Raw genomic sequence first — 23,272 nt, 5'->3', positions numbered from 1 at the left:
AAAAGTTACCTAAGGATCAGTAAGAGAAGTGTTGCAGAAAAAGTGCTGACTCTGGAACAAGAAACCCTGGGTTCCATCCTGGTCCTATTCACTGACTACTTGTGTGGCCGGGAAATGTTGGACCATGATTCTGCTGTAGATCGCAAAAATGAAGGAGGGCAAATGGTTTCAGATTGACTTTTAGTTTTAAATTTCTGTGTCTCCTCCCTTCTTCACATTTTGGTAAATGTGCCGAAATCAAAAACTTTAGAGCAAATTATATACTCAGCAATAAACAAAAGATGAAATAATATAAACTAACATTTATTTAGCAACTACTCATTATGTGCTAGTTTTCTACATGTCTCAGGCTGTGTGGGGTGCTGTAACAAAATGCCGTACATAGGATGGTTTAACCCCCGGGTATTTATTTCTCACAGTTCTGGAGGCTGGGAAGTCCAAGGTCAGGGTGCCAGCATGGCAGGGGTCTGGACGAAGACCCTATTCCTGGCTTGTAGACGGTAGTCTTTTCTCTGTGTCCTCATGTGGTGGGGAGAGAGTGAGAGCGAGAGAGAGAGAGAGAGAGAGAGGGAGACAACACCCTGCTTTCATGATGTCATCTAAACCTAATTATCTCTCAAAGGCCTCACCTCCAGATACCATCACATTGGGGGTTAGGGCTTTAACATATAAATTTGGGAAGGATGCAAACATTCGGTCCACTACACTTGTGCTGTCCATGTGTTAATTGATTAATTCTCATATCAAACCAATGAGACTAAGAACTGTTAATATCTTCCTTTTAGAAGATGAGGAAATTGAGATACAGAAATGTGTAGTAATTCGCCCTTGGTCACCCAGCTAGGAAAATGTATACTCAGAAATGCAAATTCTAAAGCTCACATTCTTACCCACACTGTGCTGTACAGTGTGATTGATTACATGTTGTAGCTACTCAGAAAAAGAAGTTAGATCTGTATCTTTCACATTAGGGTGGTCTGTAATATACTGTTTTACCCACTTTCACACTTGGCTAATTTCAGGGACTGGAATGTTCCTAGGTGTTGAGTATGCCGTGACAATCAAATCTAATCCTTATCCTAAGCTTTGTGCTTTTCTGAGATTCCCAGATAAATTCTTAACAATAAAATTTTCCAAAAGTAATATATATTCTATTAGAACATTAAGCTCAAAATGATGAATATCACCTCTAATGCCACCACCTGGGGGGGGAAAAACACACCGTAATTGTGTGTTAAAAAATAAAGAAAATGAAATCCTAGTAGCTAAAAAGCATTTAATCTCTTTATATTTTAGGACATATCAACAAACATTTTTTATTTTAAATTTATTTAGCAAATATCTGTTGTTTCTTGCTGCATCCATTGTTTATTTTAGTGATGGCTCTAACTGCTCTAACTTGCAGCTGCATGAGAGTCTGTAGGAGGAAAACCTCTTGTTACAACTAACATTTTATTAGTTTCATTGCATTCTTTCTCTTTCCCTCCTCTTTGTCTCTGTGTCTCTCTGTCTCTGTGTCTCTCTCTCTCCCTCTCTCTCTCTCTTTTGCAAAGAACAATTTTTAATTTTATTTTATTAATTCCAAATCATTCAGTCTGACAACTCAATTTTCCTCTAAGGAAAACGTTGAAATTACATACTTTTATCCACTAATTTCTGGAAAATGTTCAGAAATATCTTATGATATAATTATAAAATGCTCTTCCAAGAAACATTATAACCAATAATGGAATCTGGAGCACTAGGATAAGAACTGAATGACTCTCTGAGCAATGCATAAAATCAACAGTTAAACTCATAAAAAAAGCAACTTAGCTCCAGATGCTTGAGTCTAGGCTCTCCATCTTTAAACCTGACTAGAGTATACAGGCATTAAGCAAAATAAGAAAGTTTTCAAAAAATAATGAAGGTAAAACCTTAGCAAAAGAAATCATATTAAATACGATGAAAGAACTAAACATTTTATATTAATATTCAGTAATGTAAATTCAGTTTTAGTATCCATATCTGGTAAAACTACAAGGGTATGTACACACGGATGAAAGGTAAGTCTGTAAATGTGAAATATGCTTGAAACCATGCTGGTAGTAGGCTCGTTAGTTTAGAGGCGGGACTATAAACATAATTGCTGCTGGGGCTTGCAGATACGATGAGCAAATGAATTAGCTCCAGTGTAAGAAAAAATGTAAAGTTTATATGCCTATCCTTTGTTTTCTTACTTTTTATAAAGACATGAAGAATTATGATTTTAAGATAAAACTCCAGTGTCTTGAACCATTCAAATAAAGTAACATAAACATCTGTGACTCAACACATGATTTATAAAATGTGACATTATCCAATTTGCCTCAAATGTTTTTCAAAGAAAAAAGCAAAAATAAATGTTGAAAGAATGAAAATTCCCTCTGTAACCTTCCCAGATCAAACCTGGCATTGTTCTAAGACTTTACATATATTACATATATTAATTGATCTAATGCTATACATTTTTTATGAAGTAGCTTCACTCATTGTCCTCACTTTACAAATAAGGAATCAAAAGTTTATGATAATTAGATAAGAAGGATTTGAACCTAGGCTATCTGACTACAAGTGTCCTTGTGCGCATAGCTCTCTGGGGCGAGCAGCCCAAATCTACCAGAGATTGTCCACACACTCCCACATCCCAAGTATGAGATTTCATGATTTCCCACATCCTTGTTCACAGCTGGTATTTTCAGACGTTTCAATTTTTGCAAATTTGATTATAGTGTATTATTGCATTTCCCTAAATCCCGGTAAAGTTGAATATCTTTTCATATGTGTATTAGCTGTATAATGTTTCCCTAGATTTTTCATTATCACATTTTAATGGGCTATATTAAGGTATAGCTTAAAAGCAATGAAAGTGTGTAGTTTCAACAAATTATGAAATAGTTTGTCTGTTTAATCTCAGTGAAGCTCATTTTCTATCAATCTCTCACTTTCTTGGACCCAGGCAAATACTAACCTGTTTTCTGTCACTCTCAATTAGATTTTTCTTTTCTAGAATTTCATGTAAATGAAATCACACAATGCCCAGTCTCTTCATCTGTCTTCCTTCACTCAGCATATTTCCGACTTTTATTCATGGTGTTATGTATGTTAGTACTTTGTTCCATTTATTTTGTAAATAATGCTCTAGTGAATAAATATATCACAAACTATCCCTCACTTGTTGATGGACATTTGGGTTGTTTCTCTCTCTTTTTATTATTACCAATAACGTTTCTATAAATATCATGTACAAATCTTCACATGGACATGTTTTCATTTCTTTTCGGCAAATACCTGGGAGGGGAATTGCTAGATCACATGGTGAGTCCATATCCTTCAATATTTCTAATTTTAGCTGCTTTGGTGGGTGCATAGGGGTTGGTATTTGTTGTGGTTTGATTTTTTTTAAGAAGATTAAATTTTTTTTTTTTTTATTTAGAGCATGCACCAGAAGGGGAGAGGCAGAGGGAGAGAATCTCAAGCAGACTCCCTGCTGAGTGCATAGTCCGACACGGGGCTGAATCTCAACCCTGAGATCATGACCTGTGCGGAAATCAAGAGTCGCACACTTAACTGAGGAGCCGCTCAGCTGCCCCTGTTGTGGTTTTAATATGCATTTCCCTTAATGATGTTGAGCATCATCTCAACTTCGAGAGACCACCGTGCTCCACTTAGCAGCACGCTTGCTGAAACATTAGGGTACTGCACCTAGACGGAAAGCTGGGATGATCACGGACTCACCTCGTGTTTCCCTGTTCTCTGTGATCATGGTCTTTCTTCTTTTAATGTCTGACTATTGTGGATTTTTGTGTCATTCCAGTTTTTTAATTGTTTGCAATGAGAAAGTACATTCGATCTTAGTTATTCCATTATAGCCAGAAGCTATTGTTCTCTTACAAAATAAATTTTAAAAATATTATTTTTAAACAATTAGGAGTTAATTGAACTTAGTTTTGCTAATGAAAGGAAATTTAATTAAACTACATAGAGTTTAGTAATTTCTGTTTTTTCATTATTTATATTGTTTACTTTCCTTCTGGATTCTGGATTACATTGATTAATAACTACTTTAGTAAAGTTAATTTGGTAGTAAACGCCCACATTCTTTATAAGTCTGAACATTGTCTTTATTTTTTCTCTCACTTTAAAATGATAATTTAGGTGCACACTAAATTCTAGTTTGTCAGTATCGTTTTTTCTAGCATTTTGAAGATAATAGTAGTTCCCTTTCTTCTCATGTTTTTTTCTTCTGGTATCTTATCTGTCTTATCTTTTTCTTAGGTTTTAATCATTTTGTTAGCCTCAACGTTCAGTAGACTGAAAGCAGAGAGTGGAATGGTAGCTTTTTATAATATATATTATAACATATAGTTCAACAACAAAAAAAGATAGAGAGGAGAGACTAAGAAGGGAAGAAAAGGAGAGGTTTACTGCCAGGTTGATCAATGAGATTCTTTTAAATTTGAAGAGTTCATTTGGTTGGCAACAGTGCGCTGAAACTGCCCTTACAATCATTCCCTTAATATAAAGTAAGTTTCAGTTGTGAGAATAGATCATTTTTTCCCCCTTTGAGGTCAACCTGTTACAGACGGAACAGCATGGCACTGTGTTTATACTGAAATGGGTTTTTGAGCTGCGCGGGAGCAGAGGGGGTAATACATGGCATGATTACATTTAATTTATATTTCAATTCTGACTCTCTTGAGCCCTGGCTCTGCTTTCTCATTTTCCTCTTTTTGTGACAGTGGTGCATAGGGTGGATGACTATAGATTTTCATCAGTAATTCCCAAATCCGTACTGGAATCAGCATGCTACAGCAACTTTCTCTCATGTTTTCCTTTTGTTTTGTTTCGGAACTTTGGTGATTTTCTTTTTCCCTTGCTCATCTCTCTTTGTTCCAGAAACATAAAATTAATGGCAATTTGGGCTGCCAGTCTACTAACTTAACAAGTAAAATTATTTAATTAATTAATGTCAGATTATATCAAAACATTAACATCTGTATCTTCCAATTAATTGCGGTCAAATTCTGTGCGCAGAGTCAATTGTTTCTGTTTTCTCAGAAATGGGCAGGGGCGCCTGGGTGGCTCAGACAGTTAAGCATCCAGCTCTGGATTTCTGTTCAGGTCATGATATCAGGGTTGTGAGATCCAGCCCTGTGTTGGGCTCTGTGCCAGGAGTGGAGCCCGCCTAAGGCTCCCTCTCCCTCTGCTCCCCCCCCTCCAAGCCTCCTCACCCTCTGCGTGCCCAAGCACTCTCTCTCTGTCTCTCTCAAAGAAGAAAAAAAAAAAGGAAAGGAAAGAGAAAAAGAAACGGGTAAAGAACATTGCTGTGTTTGTTATAGTTATGGAAGAGAGAGAAGCTGAAATTTGAGCATTTTAAAAACCACCATTAACAAAGCTAAATTTTTAGAATACTTATCACAATTATTCTTTTTTTTTAGAGGAAATACATGCTTGTTTTATTTTTAATTTTTAATTTTTTTTTGTGCAAGGAGGTAACATTTTATTTTTTATTTTTAGTCAGAATTGTTAGTTTTATTGATCTTATTTTTTTTTGTTCTTTTTTTTTTATCACAATTATTTTTACATGTCTTCTTACCAGGGTTTTCTACTGTCTTGCATTTAAAGCAATGCCTGTAGTTTTGGAACACTGTTTTTTCCTACGTGTTCCTTTTTCTTCTCAGATGAAGATTCTCATTCAAATGGAATGATTATATTCTTCCTACGAACAAGTGTGCACTTATAATTAGGCAACGAACTATAAAATTGTGGGATTAGAAATAATTATTGTAAATGATGTGAAAAATGGAGAACAAGTCGGGAAAAGTGTAGATATTGTGATGCATAGAATGTATACAAATGCCACAATTTATAAGCGTCTCCTAAGCCAGCGGATTCTGTGTTTAAGTCATATCAGTAGATATTCGCTGAGCTCCCGCTTTGTTCGGGAAATATGCTAGCTGCTATGATGCATGTAGTATCGCTTGTCCTTTTCATTCTATGGGATTAATGTCTCTTGAACCAATTTTCTTCTCTCTGTACCTCCTACTTTTCCTTTGTACAAATTTCCACCCATCCTCATATACCTCTATGCCTGCAGCCCTCAGGATGTTTCCCCCAAATCCATTCTTCCCTATGTGTTTCCTTGAATCCAGGCCTGCTTATATCATTCTCCTGTATTAACTCTTCAGCGTCACTCCATTGTCTTCAGTTTAGCGCTCACCTTTCCCATCATGGTATCGCAGGCGTCTCTTGAGTTTGTTGCCTTTTGTTCCTTTTATTCTAGCTCCTTTTGCCAGCACAGCCCCCCTCAACCATGCATATTTGTTTTGGAAGTAAACCACTCTCCCATTTCACAGTGTTCTGTTAGAACTGCCAACTACGGTATCTCTTTAAGGAGTAAGTAGCTGACCCAAGCTAGACCAATCACAATCTTCCAAGAATTGAATCCACATTTTGCCCCAAAGCACGCAAGGTAGTTGGAGTAGGTTAATGCAGTGAATGTGCCTTAAAGAACATGCCATGAATTCCTGCTACTGAGTTTCCTGGGAATCTCCTAATTCCTGTATTTCTTGGGATCTGGCTACATAGCTTCTCCAATAACTATGTGATTTAACCAGGTCAGTAAGTTCCCTTATTTTCTAAAAAGTTATCCACAGTTGGTTTGGCTGCTTTCAAGAACATTTATTAACAGACCCCTCATGGACCTTCAACCCCATCTCTTGCATTGCTCCACCTTACATCTGAGACTTCACTGAATTCTCTGTCCTTCATTAATTCACCAGCCTGTTTTTCCCATTGTTCTCACAAACTGCCCTAGTTGTTTTCCATCTGCATCTAGATATTTTCTCCCCATATCCCCCCTTTTTTGTGGAAACTCTATTCCTCTTATCTGTATTTCTCTAATTCCTACATATCCTCTAGAATTCAACCTGCATTTTCTCCAGGAACACTTCTTTTATATTCCAGATGCTTCTACTATATGCTCCTATAACCCATCTACCACACTTTTCAGTTGTTGCTTATCTGCTGTGAGAGATGGAGTTCTGTAAGTGGAGAGTCTGTGTCTATCTTCTTCATATTTTATTCATGGTGCCTAGGTCAGTGCCTAGTCCATAAAAACAAAGTAGCAAATATGTGCTGAATAATGAGTGAATGAATGAGCATTAGAAAAACTTATTTAACTCTGTAAGACATTGTATAATCATGCTTCCCATTCAATATAATCAAGGTCCAGGCAATGAGTTTTCTGGCTACTAAAAAAAAGAAAAAGAGATCCAGATTGAGAGAGAGAGAGAAAGAGAGAGAGAGAGATATCTGTGCTAGGTCAGGTTACCAGGGAAGGATGCAGGAAGGACATGGGGAAAACATTTTGGCCCTAGCATTGCAACCTTTGCATTCGAGATGGTGCTTGTGAAATCAGCTTTTTGTAAGGTAGCATTTCAGCACCATGTAGATATATTGACAAGTTTTATCTCACATGTCAGTCTGGTTTTTAGTAGGATAATGAGGCCTCATCCAGCCTTACTTGGGATGAATGAGTATGGTGAGCGATTAGCAATATCTGCCTTGGAAAAGGAATGGGAAAGTTTGAACAGGACTGATAGGTATTGTCCATTCATATGCTGGCATAATCTATTATCCTCTAGTTGCCTTTTGAATTAAATTGTTCCAGGAATTTCCCAGGGAGATGTAGAAAATGTTAGTTTGAGAAATCTATTGAGGGTTCATATAAAATTATAGAAACTTAAAATTAAGATGTCTCAAACGTATCTATTCACATTACAGATTTGGAAGTCAATGGCTAGAGAGAAGAGGGCTTGCCCATTAATGCCCATGAACTGATTAGCAAGAAACTTATTTTTTCTATTTTCTGGTTTGGAGTTTTCAGGTTACATAATTGAATTTAACGGTTTGTTATCAAAGACTCTGAGTTAATAAAAGCCACTTATTAGTTGTGATGACTTCCCCCATTTACTTTAGTCCCTCTTTTTTTAAATAAGAAAGACATAGTTAACAATTGGATCATACTATACTATATGCAGTTAATAGCCAGTACTTGTCACATGGTAAGAAATTAAGTGCTATTAGATATTTCTAATATCACATTTTAGTTCAAACATAACATTCAAACGTCTCAACTTTCAAATGCCTTCATGAAACTTTGTGTCAGTTTTCAAGGCTTGATACAATTAACTGTGTAAGGGAGTAGGGTGCCATGTCTTAAAGGGCTATCCACTCCATTGTGACTTCTTTATATGACCTTTGCCTTTTCCTCTACTTCATACAGTACAGGGCTGAAGACAGTCTAGAAAATTGTGGGATGTAGCTCATGGAAGAAAGTGGAGAGAATTGGGGAACAGAGAGAAGTCTAGAGAAGGAGGAAACACAGAAGAGAAACTAAGGTATCACAAGGTTTTCTCTAATTCCATCTCTTTTGCAATCTGGTGTTCTGTTTTCAAGGTTAAGTTTTCCTTTGCTCGATATAAATTTTACAAGTTGTTACATTTTATTTACACAAGGAGAGGTGATGACAGCAGCAGGCATGGCTTTGGAACTCTGCCCAACACTCTTAACTCAAAGATATTATCATTAATAAAATAACGAGTGATAAGCGGAGCTAGCAAATACAGTCTTCATTATATGCTAGGCACTGAGCTAATGGCTTATTCACATTATCTCAGTTAATCACATAACTCTATGAGAAGAATTGTCCTATCTTATGGATAAGGAAAATGTGGTTTGCTCAAAGTCACAAAAGTAACAACCAAGTACAAAAACACAAAACATCAGTGTTTCTAAAGTCCATGCCTTTAGGTGTTCTAGCAAACTAAATGCACTCACCTCTCTCCACTTTCTCTTTGCGATTTTCACTCAGGAGGTGACAGCCTCCACCACCCCCACTCGCATCAGTGTGAACAAAAGGCAGATCCTTGGGAAACTCTCCAGCCCCATCTGTCTTGGTTGGGTGGGCTCCAGGTGGACTGTTTGGTGGGGGCCCCTCTGAACTCTGTGCGGCCTCTGCACCTGCTGTTGCCTCAGCTTGGAAGAACTTCCTGAATCTTGTTAGCTCATCACCTCTAAATCTTGGAAACCTTATCTAACCTCCGAAGCATGAATCAAGCAAGCTCTTCAACCCCCCAGCTCCAGTGGCTACTCATTCGACTGCAGCGGGTCCAAGGCTTTTTGTACTTACCCTCATCTCATTATGCACGATATGGTATTGAAACCATTGGTGAAATTTCTACTTTCCTCAAATAGATAATGAGATGAGAACAGGAAATCAATTTCACTCACCCGTCTATGCTTAGTGCCCAGCACAGCAAATGGAACCGAATAGATGCTCCAAAAAGAGTATTAGATGATTGAATAACTAATATAATATGTATTAATTATTAATATAATATATTAATATATTATAATCCCTGAAAAATCTATGTGCTAGGCATTGCACTTTGTTTTTCGTTGCATTACCTCATTCAATTTTTCTAGTCAATCTGGCAGCTAAATCATATTATTCTCACTTTAAATCAGGAAAACAAGACCTAGAGAGGATATGGGATTGATCCTTGTTCACACAGATAGCACCAGAGGAAATTTGAATTTGCTCTTTCTAAAGTAATATCTATACTCATAAGCACTGCACTTTATTAGACCCCTTCTAATATAGGAATGGAAATAAATCGACCATCAAGACACATGATTTTAGAACATGGTCTTACAATGCAAGCTTCCATTATTGCTCCCCTATTTAAAAATAAAAAAGCTTAAACAGCCTGTTTTCTCATTGTTCTCACAATACACCTCAGATGTTCCTGAACTGGCACCTTTGTCCTGTGGTCTCCCTCTTGTGATGCTGCCTACTTTTGGTCTGTTTATACAGACACTATCCATTTGGGGTGGCTGACATCACATTCCTCCCTGATTTTCTGAACTCCAGCTGATGTACTCGTCTCTGGGCTTGCAATGCATTTGTTCATTTCTTGTGGTTTTAGTGAAGTTCTGCTGAGGCCAGGAGCCAATTAGAGTCAATCAGGGCTGAGGCTGTGAGTAATTCAACAGCACAGTAGCTTTGCCTTCTGGGTAATGCTGACCCTCCACCGTGGCTCACTTGGCCAGTGAGTCTCAGGATCCAGGGACAGACAGAGTCTGAGGCTGTGAACACCGGGCAAGTGACATGGAGCCTGGGTTACTAGTGAAGAGAATAAGGAGAATAAGGAAAGGAAAACCTGCCATTCAATGGGAGGAAGTAAAACTTCGAAAACAATCTAAAACAAAAGCCCTACCATAGAGGCTGGAGAGTACTTTGGAGTGGTTGAGATATATCCTATAAGACAAATATTCCAGGGATGTTACCTTTTGGTCCAGGGAAATGACCAAACACATGCAGGAGATAATCCTCTCCAGGGCAGGGAAAGGTTAAAATCACATATCTTATCTGTCATAGCTATAGAAATCTTTGACCTTGTGGTTATCTGTGCCCTTTTCTGCTTCTGATAAACAAGCTTTATTTGCTGTTATAGTTTTGTTTTTCCTTAGGTTTACATTTATTTTTTATTCTTATGGATAAAAAAAAAGAGGATATTTGACCTCTCCTTAAAAGCAGGTCCTCTTTGCTCCTGAGGATATTTGTATCAAATGAAGAAGAGCCAAATGGAACAGGTGGGAAGGAAATATTCAGCATTTCTCCTGTGTTATACGAGGGTGTCCTGATCTCCAGGCCACCTGCATCCTCCAGCAGTCCTGATGAAAGAGCACAGGGCCTGGCAGTCTGTGGAAGTTTTGCTCCCTGGTGCTGTCTGGACTGCCGTGGGCTGCTACCAGCCTTATGGTCTCCAGACAATCTGTCATTTCTGCTTTGTCCCAATAACCTTTGGCAACAACAAAAGCAAACAGGTACCTGAAAGCCAAGGATGCCAATATAGTGAATTTGCCCTTTCCTTACTTTAAAAAATGCAGGTGTCATTGGCACCGCAAGAAACCATTAGCTGTTGAAAAATTTCATTTAGAATCAAGATCACCTGTGGGGTTGTTATAATTCTAGACCAAAAAACCTTGTGGCCACCATCGTTGTTATGAATTTTACCCTCTTTTTTTAAAATATTTTATTTATTTATTTGACAGAGACAGCCAGCGAGAGAGGGAACACAAGCAGGGGGAGTGGGAGAGGAAGAAGCAGGCTCTTAGCAGAGGAGCCTGACATGGGGCTCGATCCCAGAACGCTGGGATCATGCCCTGAGCCAAAGGTAGATGCTTAACGACTGTGCCACCCAGGCGCCCCATAATTTTACTCTCTTTTTAGCAGGTTCTGCAAATAGGAGGAAATATGTGAGGAGATAATAACTATGTATGTATACTCCTGTGTGTGTGTCTGTTTGTATCTTTTTTTTCTATTTATTTATATACCTATTGAGAGAGAGAGAGATGCAAAGAGATACACACATTACATAATATACACATACATATATACATAGTTATTATTTTCCCAAATATAAGAAAGAGAGGAGGAGTTAAATACCTAGATGTATGAAGAAGATACTGCATCATAGACCCTGATGGCTCAGTTTCCATTGAGATGTGCAATGTTATAGACTAGGGGCCTCCAAATGCCTACAAAGTTGAGAATGATCATATCAAAGAATGAGGCCAGGCAGGTGTGCTGTGTGGTGGCGAGAGCATACAAGAGGGTGGTGGAATTATGAAGAACTGGAAGTCCCATGCCTGATCTGGAAGGGGCAGCAGACACTCACCATTAGTTCATTGTTGCCTTGCAGGATGCAGCCTTATTGTTGGCAGATTTTCATATCTCAATAAAACTGGAAAAAATGTACATGCAAAATTTTTTAAATTCTTAAAAATAATTGTGGATGTCTAATTCTCCCATCCCAACGTCACCCTCATCTATTACTCATTATTCAACTGGCCCTTTCTCATTTACTATTGGCAGTCTTTTTTTTACATGTCTAAGTTTACAACACATTCCAACCTGTACCTACTATTTTTCATATTTCCATTCTTTCCATACATTACCTGATCAATAAAAAATGAATAAAACTCAAATATCAGTACATACCCAAGCAGAACACATACTGTTTAAATCTGTAAATAATTTAAAGACCTAATAATCTCTTGGCTGGGTTTTTTAGCTGCTCTTCCCTTCGGGAGAAATCTGCTTTCTTTTCTTTCTTTTCTTTTTGTCTTTTTTTTTTCTTTCCCTAAAATCTATGTGGTATGTAATAATGATTTTTTTTCCTAAAGCAATTTTTATCTATTTTCAAATCAACTCTACATGTTCTCTCCCCCTCCGACGGCTCTCTTATGAAAACAGGTGCGGGGTATAATATTGGTATTGTTGAAAGGACCTGAATTTTTAAATCAGACAAAGAGGCCTGACTAGCATTTGATTAACTGCAATAGCTTCACAAAAACTTAAAATTAACTCCAGCCTCTTATTTACAGTCTGTAACACCTGCTAAGATCTGGTCCCCACATACCTGGCCACCATCTCCTACAACTCCTACCCACAACACTTCAGCACGTGTACTTTCTTGATCCTCTAGAATTTTCACCAGCTTATCCCAGCTGGCGTAGATTACCAGTCTCTGGCTTTTCCTTGTCATACATGTCTCAGAACATGCATTGACTTCCCACAGAGATCAACCATAGGCATTATCTATACTGGTTTATGTTCTTCATTGTACTTACTATCTTAATGATTTCACTTTTTAAAAAATTTTTAAAAATTTTTCATTATTTGAGAGAGAGAGCAAAGACTGAGAGAAACAGAGAGAGAGCATGAGTGTGTGTGTGGGGGGGAGGTAGAGGGAGGGGGAGAAGCAGACTCCTGCTGAGCAGGGAGCCTGACGTGTGGCTCAAACCCAGGACACAGGGATCATGACCTGAGCTGAAGGCAGACACAACTGAGCCACCCAGTTGCCCTAATGATTTAACTTTTAAAAGCTACTTTATTGAGATGTGATTGATATACAAAAAACTGTACCTATTTAATATATACAACTTGATGAGTTTGGGGATAAGTATATACCTGTTAAATCATCACCACACTCAATGCCTAAGCAATTTCATTATTTTGTGTGTAAATATCCAGGTAAGGTTTTCATTGTAAAGGAGAGAGGAAGGTTGTTGTGAGTTACATAAAACTTAACTATTTGCAAGCCTGTTTCAAATGCTTACAGAGATCATCCACTTTTCTAAAAGAAAAAAAAAATCATTATTTTTTTTCTTTGCTATCCTGCCCTCTGCTCTGGTAAACTGACTTCTCACAAGGAAAATTTCACCGTAGTTTGTACTGAGGAGTGTAATATTTATATTCTTACAAGTACAGTTTGAGTAATTATTTTCTTGCTAAGGGCATCGCTAGCATTGTAACTCTTACTTTTGACAGAATGTATAAAGGAATCATAAACCTCTATATGACTTGACAAGGAAGTTTAGTTCCAATAAATAATCCCATAATAGCCTGGCAGGCTTTAGGAGATAAGACCTGTGTTTTGACTAGAAACCCTTCTATGTGCTTTCAATAGGTAAGAGAATTTAGTTAATATCCTAATACCATCTATTAGAAAATACTGCTTATTGAGACATCATATTCTTTTTTAAGCCATCAAAATAATTTCCAGATATCCATGATTGCTAAATATAATTTGGGCCACTATTTGTATATGAATTTTGTTGTAATTATATGAAATTTGCTGACACTTACAATAGAAAGATCTTCTCTAGCTTCTTCTCCCTAAACCAATGCCTGCAATAAACGTTTAGTCATCTTAAGTGACATTGATACTACAATTTGTTTAGATAGGAACGTGCAAATAGGGCATCTTGGAAACAGCATTGACTCGGGAGTTCCAATCACATTTCAGACACCACCTCTACCATAAGCTGTGTGGACTGGGTAGCTCATGTCTCTGTGCTTTAGTGACCTCATCTATGAAATGAGGCTATTGTCCAGAAAGTAGCTTTCAAGTTTCATGTCCTGCATTTTCATTCTTAAAGTAACTGGATCTAATTCCTGGTATTTAAAAATAACCCATTCAGGTTTATTTATAATACTTTGGGTTTTTTTTTTTTCCTTCATCTTTTTCTTACAAGTTAATGTAACTTCTGTATGTTGGCATTTTTATTCAGCACCATCCATAACAGAGGACTTCTGTAAATGAAGGCTTTTTGGATGATGACTAAAATGATAAAAATGAGGAGGAGGATGAGTATGTTAGTTTGGTCAAAAGATACTATCTTCCTCCCAGTGAGACACAGGTTTACAGAGGAAACAATGCTTTTATTTCTGTTCACCTTTGTTAGGCTTTTAAATTTATTGTAAATAACACTTGCATGCTTTGGGATTTATGAGAATTCATCATTTGGTTTCAAATGTTGGCATATGGAAGAGATACTATATACCATTAAATGGATTATTATACCATTATATATTATTGTGATAAAATCTTAGAAATAGACCATGGTTTATAGTCAACAGTTGTCAATACTTCAAGACTCAGAATCCTTGGGTAATAGATAATTGGTAAATTTCTTAAATTGGAAGCTTTAACTCTTCCTTGTTTTTTCTTTTTTTTTTAAGATTTTATTTATTTATTTGACAGAGAGAGAGAGACAGCCAGCAAGAGAGGGAAAACAAGCAGGGGGAGTGGGAGAGGAAGAAACAGGCTTTCCGCAGAGGAGCCTGATGCGGGGCTCGATCCCAGAACTCCGGGATCACGCTCTGAGCCGAAGGCAGACCCTTAACGACTGAGCCACCCAGGCGCCCCTAACTCTTCCTTCTTTTGATATAAGGAAGGTCTCTATCTGTTCGCTATCTAGATCACTGACACATGATGAGAAACTTAATGACAAATCTGTTTAAAACAGAGAAAACACCCCTTCCTCCAGGTCTAGGAAAATCCGTCTATGTTTCTACATTAGTTTCCTAGGGCAACTGTAACTAATTTCCACAAACTTAATGGCTTAAAACAACAGAAATTTGTTTTCTCAAAGTTTTGGAGGCCAAAAGTAAGAGATTAAGGTGTCAGCAGAACCACATTCCCTCTGAGGGCTTTAGGGAGAGACTTCTTTGTCTCTTCAAGCTTCGGTGGCGTGGAGAGTTCCCAGTGGCTGATCACGCTGTTGTCTGCCTCTGTCTTCATGTGGCTTTCTCTTCTGTATGTGCTCTATCTCCTATCTGTGACAAAGCCCCCTGCCCATACTTTTCTTATAATGACTTAAAAAGACTTGTCACTGAATCTAGGACCAGATAATCTAGAATGACCTCATCTTGAAATCTTTAACTTAATTATGTCTGCAAAGACCCTTTTTCCAAATAAGGTCATATTCACAGCTTCCAGAGTTTAGGATGTAGACGTATCTTTTTGGAGGTCATCATTCAACCCATTACATTTCCCCTTATATATGTTCATACAAAATCCTCTTTATTGGTCCTGGGATTGAGCCCCACATCAGGCTCCCTGCTCAGTGGGGAGTCTGCCTCTCCCTCTCCTTCTCCCCCCACCCCACCACTCATGCTTGCTCTCTCTCACTCTCTCTCAAATAAGTAAATGAAATCTTTTAAAAAAATCCTCTTTATTCTATTATTCTGCATACCATGTATGTGTTCCCCTAGGAACACTAATGTCTAACACAGTTCCTGTCACATACCGACTCATAACACATATCTGCTTAATGTATTTCCCTGAATACCCATAGACTTCAACATCTTGATTGGATTAAACATTCTTTTGGTATCATTTCAGTTAAATATTTCTCTTCTCTGTAAGGTGTAATAACTAAAGAGTAAGATAGTAAAATAGAAAGTACGATACAGAAGAACAAATTTATATTTTTATTTCTTATGAGAGCTCAAGAAATGTGTATTATAATCTTTTTTTTTTTTTTTTTTTTTTTTTTTTTTTTTTTAAAGATTTTATTTATTTATTTGACAGAGAGAGAGACAGCCAGCGAGAGAGGGAACACAAGCAGGGGGAGTGGGAGAGGAAGAAGCAGGCTCATAGCAGAGGAGCCTGATGTGGGGCTCGATCCTGTAACGCCGGGATCACGCCCTGAGCCGAAGGCAGGCGCTTAACCGCTGTGCCACCCAGGCGCCCCAAGAAATGTGTATTATAATCTTAAATCTACCATTAGCAGGGAGCTTATCCATTATGGCTTCCATATTTTTTTTTAATTTATAAAATAAAGGAATTAATTTAGATTACCTTATAAGTACGTTTAAACTCATAAAAAGTGACTTACCTCTGATCCTGTTCCTAATCTTGGTTTGACATTTTATAGCTACAAAACAATTGGTGAGTTCTGTAATATTTCTAAGCCTCCATTTTCTCATCTGTAAAATGTTAATTGTCATCAGTGTATCACAGAGATATGAGAATTAAATGAAATAGTATATGAAAATAATATAGTATAATCTCTGAACTAAGAAAGCAATACATTATTGGGAACAACTAATCAGTGATTATTATTCCTGTTATATCATACAATGACTTATTTTCCTATGGGAGTTTTGTTCAGGATCGCCAGAATACACAGATGTGATTGAACATCAAGATTTAACTTTACCCTGGGGCACTGGCCAAAACTGGTTGAAAAGAAAAAGTCTCTTTTCTTTGGGCCACATGGCACTTTAGTCTTACCTTTGAATAATCCCTTACTCAAGAAAATTGTTTTTGAATGAAAAATGTTCCTGAGAGTACTTCTTCACTGGGTACTACTTAAGGCTTGAATATAAAAAACAGTTTTGGTATATTATTTCTGTTTCTTCTATTTTTGCAGTGGCCATGAAGGGAAGAAGCAGAACTTAATGTGGACAGCTGACTTCCAAATATGTGGATTCAGTTTCCACATGTCAACTCATCAACCCCCAATGCTAATCTGTGCAGAAATAGGACTGCTGAAGAACAGAGAATCACCAATATTATTGTAAAGCCAAATGTAAATGTTTAACCTTTTAGTACCTGAATAACTTTGCTAAAGAGAAGTGCTCAACAGTATTTTGAAGAGACTCTTTATTGCCCCCTCACCCTAAGCGAATTGTGCTGCTGGAAATTCTAATTCTACTCAACAGTGTCGTTTCATAACCTTCAATGTGGGGAATATCTAGGCAGTGTTTCCTTATCTGTGCACATTGGCCACCCTCTAAAACTAGAGCATTCTAAGCATAGATTGTAATTCATCTTTCAAGATCATATACATTTATAATAATTATAATATCCATAGACAGTTTCCTGCTCTTACATCAGTTGAAAACTGCAGCTCGTGGGCAAGTGGAGAGATCTGCAAACAGCAGGAGTGAATGTTACTGAATGACCTACAGAAAGCTGTACTAGAATGTAGAGAGATAGAGTCTCATTCGTAATGTCTGAAATCGAGTTTTCCCTTTAAAGGACAAAGCAGTTTAATTTTCAAAAATATGCCCTTCAACAGACAAGTGGCTAAAGAAGATGTGGTTCATTTATACAATGGAATATTACTCAACCAGCAGAAAGGATGAATACTCACCATTTGCATCGACATGGATGGAACTGGAAGGAATTATGCTAAGTGAAATAAATCAAGCAGAGAAAGACAATTATCAGATGGTTTCACTCATATATGGAACATAAGGAATAGCATGGAGGACATTAGGAGAAGGAAGGGAAAACAGAAGGGGGGAATCAGAGGGGAGATGAATCATGAGAGACTATGGTTTCCAGGAAACAAACAGGGTTTCAGAGGGGAGGGGGGTGGGGGGATGAGTTAGACCGGTGATGGGTATTAAGGAGGGCACGTATTGCAATGAGCACTGGGTGTTATATGCAAATAATGAATCATGGAACAGTACACCAAAAACTAATGAAGTACTGTATGGTGACTAACATAACAAAAAAAATTTTTTTGAATTTTATTATGTCAGAAAAAAACCCTCTGTTTCAACAGGCTCATTGGATTTTATTTCTTCATTTTACTTGTACTCACTTTTCCATTTTTGGGTGGAATTTATTATATTACGAGTTTTACACTGAATAGGACAAAATCTCTAAGATTTATTTCAATAAAATTTTGAATTCCTTGTCATTTATGGTAAAATGTATATACTTTCCCTATTAAAGCCATGCTTTGTTGTTTAAATCCTCACTCTTCCCTCCTTCTCACTCCGAGGTATTGTTACCTTAGTTTCTGAAATAAAACCAATGAACCCATAAACATAGGCTGTGGGTAATGTGGATACCACATACAAATAATAAAATAATAGTTCAAATTTGCTTTTGAGACCCTCTAGTGACTATATCACCTCCGCTATTCTTTTTTTCTTTTTTTAAAGAATTTACTCATTTGAGAGAGAGAGAGAGAGCATGAGTAGAGGGGAGGGTCAGAGGGAAAGGGAGAAGTATATGCCCCACCAAACACAGGGAGCCCGACTCAGGGCTTGACATGGGGCTCAACCCCAGAACCCCAGGATCATGACCTAGCTAAAAGCTTAGCTGATTGAGTCACCCAGGTGCCCCTTACTTCAGCAATTCTTATTTCCAGGTCTAGATTTTCCCTTTAGATTTACTTTTTTAATGATTTCTATCTCTTTACTGATATTCTCAATTTAATGTATCATTGTCATAATACTTTTATTATTTGACATAGCTTTTTGCTTCTTCAGACACCCTGATTATACTGCTTTGAAGTCAGCCCACTCTGGATGCCTTATTTTCCTCATCTTTCTGTTAAATTTCCATTTCTGGTTCTCTTGGTCTTTTGTTTGCTCTAACTGGCATCCTAACTTCTAGTAACCTTCAGAATTAGTTTTCCTATTCATTTGCTTATAAGATTGCTACTGTTTCTAACAGTATCCATGGGTATGGAACTTCTGCATGCTTTGCCCTAAATTAAGGACCTCTTCAGGTGGGAAGGTGTTTATTAACACAGCCTGTCCTTCACTGGCAGCATTATTGCAAAAATGTAGGTAAAGAGCTCATGAGTGTAATTCCAGGTTCAAACATGGCATATAAACATTCTTACAAAAGTTTCAGTCCTGTTTTGCTTTTGTTTTGAATAAATATTCCTTTGTTGTGTGGTTTTGTTTCATTTCTAGAGTCCTGAATTATTGTTTTAGAAAACCTGTCAAATTTTATTTTGTCCTGGGAAAGTAGATTTGCTCAGGTCTTTACTTTGCCATTCTAGCAATGTTCACATTAATTATTGTTATTATTCCTGTTTCCTGCATAAATAAGGCTCAGCGGGAACTGCCCAAAGGGCCACGCCAATTAAAGTGAGATCTCTGACTTCAGTGGCTTTTTATGCTATGATGGAGATGGATACCAAAGTGCCCCTTATGAGCCACCCCTATTCATCTCTAGCTTATTTCAGATGACCTTTCCTTTTGATATGAAATGACTATTTGTGTTGTTTGTAATATTTCACAAGATATTAATTTTTCAAACAAACACAGACCATTAGTCAAGGAAATCCAGTGTAAGTTGTTTTTTTTTTTTTTTAAAGATGAGTTTTGAAAGTATCAGCTTTATAGTGAAGGCAATATTACTTACACAGTGTTTTAGGCAAACCAACAAACCTATATAAATTTCTTTTATAACTACATTACTTATGGTAAGAATCAAAGAAAGTAATATCCATAATTATACTTTGATGGACAATTAATGAAGAAATCACACTTTCCATAATAAAATGTGCTACATGTTACAGTTAGAGAAATACAGGTAAATTACCAATCCAAACCGAAAAGAACCTTAATATTTTACAGCCCCGTGCAGATATTGACTTCTCTTTAGACCACAAATGTTTTGTTGAAAAATAACGTGACTTTAGAAAATATAGGTAATCAGCATCCTTTCAAATACAGTTTTAAAGTTTGCTTACTACATTAATAAGGAGGAACATCTTCCCTTTCTCTCTGAAGTAATTCTTGCACCAAACATAGTAGAGCTGCTCAATTAGTGATTATTAATGTATGCATCTGTATCAATTTTCTGAAAAACAGAGATCACTAATCTATTGAATTACCCGAATTCAACTGGCTCATATATTTGACAAATACAGTAGTTTCAAAATTGGAGTTAAAAAGAATTTCGGTATTAAGTGTAAGTATTTGTAACATTGGGATATCTGTAGCACCACAGCCCCTTTCTCCACATGGCACAAAATAGCTGGGGCTGAGGCTAAGGAGACTGGGCACGTGGCCTGTTTCTCACAGGCCCGAGTGCTTGCTCTAGGGTCATATTTGGTCTACTTCACACACGTATATTAGTTCCCTGGCAATAGATGTTGTCTGAGTTAAGTGTTAATATGTTACTATCATCATTCAATGAAAGGCCTGTCCCTCATCATCATCAGCCATCCCCAACAACAGAGTGTCTGATAAATATTGAGCCATCTTTTAAAAACTCATACAACTGCCCAAGTAGTAAAAGCCCTATACCTTGCACACTTATTGGTAGATGTACATCTTGTTTAAAGTGTTGGACCTTTACGTTCCCTTGGATTCTCTATGAATTACAAAGTTTCCACGGTCATCCTGTCATCTTCACTTCTGTCATCTCAGTACCTACCACACTAGCTGAAGGATTCAAAGAGGTCTCACGTGTTAGATGGTGATTAGATGGCTCACAATGTGAAGGGCTGGCCTTAGAACCCCAGGCCACTGACAAATGGACCGCTTCGATTCTTCTTCCAGTTCGAGTTCTAGCTTGGGCATGATTAGTTCCTGCAGATACAGCTACGTAACTTATGAAGAGTGCCAAGTTAGCCCTGCTATTTGTCTCTTAGCATCCCCTACCTTTCTCACGGTATTTGTATTATTATCTGTGCTTGATTCTCTGTCTTCCTCTCCTATCATAATTGCAATTTCCTTAAGGAAAAAAGCCATGAAATATTTACGTCTACATCCCTATCATGGAGTACAATACTTAACACAGGATAGAGACTCGGCAAATGTTAGCAGAATTTAGCTTAATTAACATTTGGAGTTTATTTGACTGAAATGTGACTATAGCGTCGAGTCAGATGCTTCTTCTTGTTGGTCACCAGAGTTGAAGAGATTTTAGAAAACTCCAACAGAAGGTCTTAACAAACAGGTATAATGAAATTCAAACAGATGGTCAGCAATTATGCCAAGTCCGTTCTGATTCTGATTCCTTAGCTAATTATTATGGTGAGCCCCGACATGGATCTGTTTTGATAGCCAAAATCACCATTGTTCACTACATTCATTTTTGTGAGAGCCAAGAAATCAGTGAATGTGGTGGATTCAGCTAGTTTACACGAGCAGTTTTATTTGGATTGAATAAGCAATTTGGTTGGAGGATTTTGAAATTATTAATTTTGCTAAATCCTGAATCATTTTTCTTTTTGATAGATTATTTGTAGAGACAGAATTTATTTTGTTTTTGCTTGGCTGCCATCTAACACAGAAAGATTTTGCCTCACATAGTCTTGTCTGTAGAAACCCGGTACAGTTTTGTGCCTGTCACTGAAATCATTTTTCTATTGTCTTTCAAGTAATTATAAGTATTTTGTACTTTAATCTGACTTCATGGTCACAGAAACATTGAGGAATGGAATAGCCCCAGGGGAGCTTTTCAATATGACAATGCTTCAACTCCTCCCTCAAAACAATTAAACCAGAGTCTGTGCCCAGATCAGAAAACAGATTTGCTGTATCGACAAGAGATACTCTACTATCATTTCAGCATTTGATTCTGTTCTATTTATGTCCTACAAATTTTGAGTTGAAGTGCTACTGGTTGCACCAGATACCGGGTGATTGATAATTCCTCTTTTTAAAGTGATTCATTTAAAATCATAGTTTAGGGTCATACTATTGACACATCTTCAACAATCTTCTCTGTACCCTAGGTTCTTGCCAGCAGTTGGCACTTTAAGGTGCTCCCACGTGAAAATGTTTAAAACAGGTCAGTGGTAGGTCCCACTGATAATATGAAAAGAGAGTCAAGCATTCCATTTGGTTATTGAATAATGTTAGCTTTATTATTATAATAGAATACAGTATGACATAAAATTAAGAGCTTTTGCTAAACTCTGTGAAGCAATACATGCATCTGCCATAAACAACCTCAATTCATGTTAGGTTTTATTGCCACTTCACTGCACTAAGGTGCAATAAACATTCAGTGTCATCTTTTAAAAAATGTTCCTGGGAGTAAACAGGAACTGTCCTCTATAAGAGTGTATCTTTATTTTCAAGGAAGACTTAACTAGTATTACATGGTTTAGCAAAGCACTGTAGAAAAGCTACATAGAATAATTTGTCTTTGATAAATTGTGCAATCAATTTATACAATAGAATACCATCCACACATACTAACAAACTAAGAAATGATAGAAATGCAATCATTGCATAGCAGAAAGCAGACTAGTAAGAAATATTCACATCTAATGAGCAAAATACAGACCAAATGTTAGCCATGAGGAGTCTGGAAGATAAAATGCTCTTAATAAACACATTGGGTTAACGCCGAAAAATAACAGATATAAACAGCAACACAGAGGTTAGAGCCATAATTCATTTTATTTTCTATACATGATATCTACACATGACACCAGAGGATGAAACGTCCTTGGTTCAGTCTTCATTGGCCTAGCTCACTGAATTTAGGCAGGACCAAATCAAACAATAAAGCACATTGAAACAGCAAACCAGAGTTTGTTTAGGAAAACACAAACTGTGTTTTTTCCTACATCATTGGATAGCAGCTTTTTGAAAGAAACATTGCTCAAAACTTGGGTACGGATCCCAAAGGACTTATTTGGCAATTATGCTGATAGGTTTATGTCGTAGTACTCTAAATGTGGTTAGACTATGACCTGTGGATTCTGGATGCTAATTTTAAACATCTCTGAAATTCTATCAGACAAAAGGAGACTTCAAAAATACCTTCTGCATAAATATTCATCTCTAAAACATCTGGGAAGTAATGAAACAGACCAGAATTTTTTATAGGGAGTATTAATGGACCTCTTGTAGTTAAAGCCCTTACATAGTATACTTACAAATATATTGCTACAGTATAAATGAAATGTAATAATGTTACTCAATAAAAGCTATTTCCTGTACATTCTTTCATGTGTTTTTATATTTAATGCTACATATGGTACAACACTTATTGAGATAGTTGGTTCAGCAATTATAGCAATAATATACAGTTGATTTTCTAGCTCCAACTAATGCTTTTCCATTTTCTTTCTATTTTACAAGAGCCTCCAATAGGGAAATGCGGCATGA

The sequence above is a fragment of the Ursus arctos genome, unplaced genomic scaffold, assembly GCF_023065955.2.
Source record: "Ursus arctos isolate Adak ecotype North America unplaced genomic scaffold, UrsArc2.0 scaffold_15, whole genome shotgun sequence".
Lineage (NCBI taxonomy): Eukaryota > Metazoa > Chordata > Mammalia > Carnivora > Ursidae > Ursus > Ursus arctos.
The sequence above is the reverse complement of the archived record's forward strand: the minus strand, read 5'-3'. Positions refer to the sequence as shown.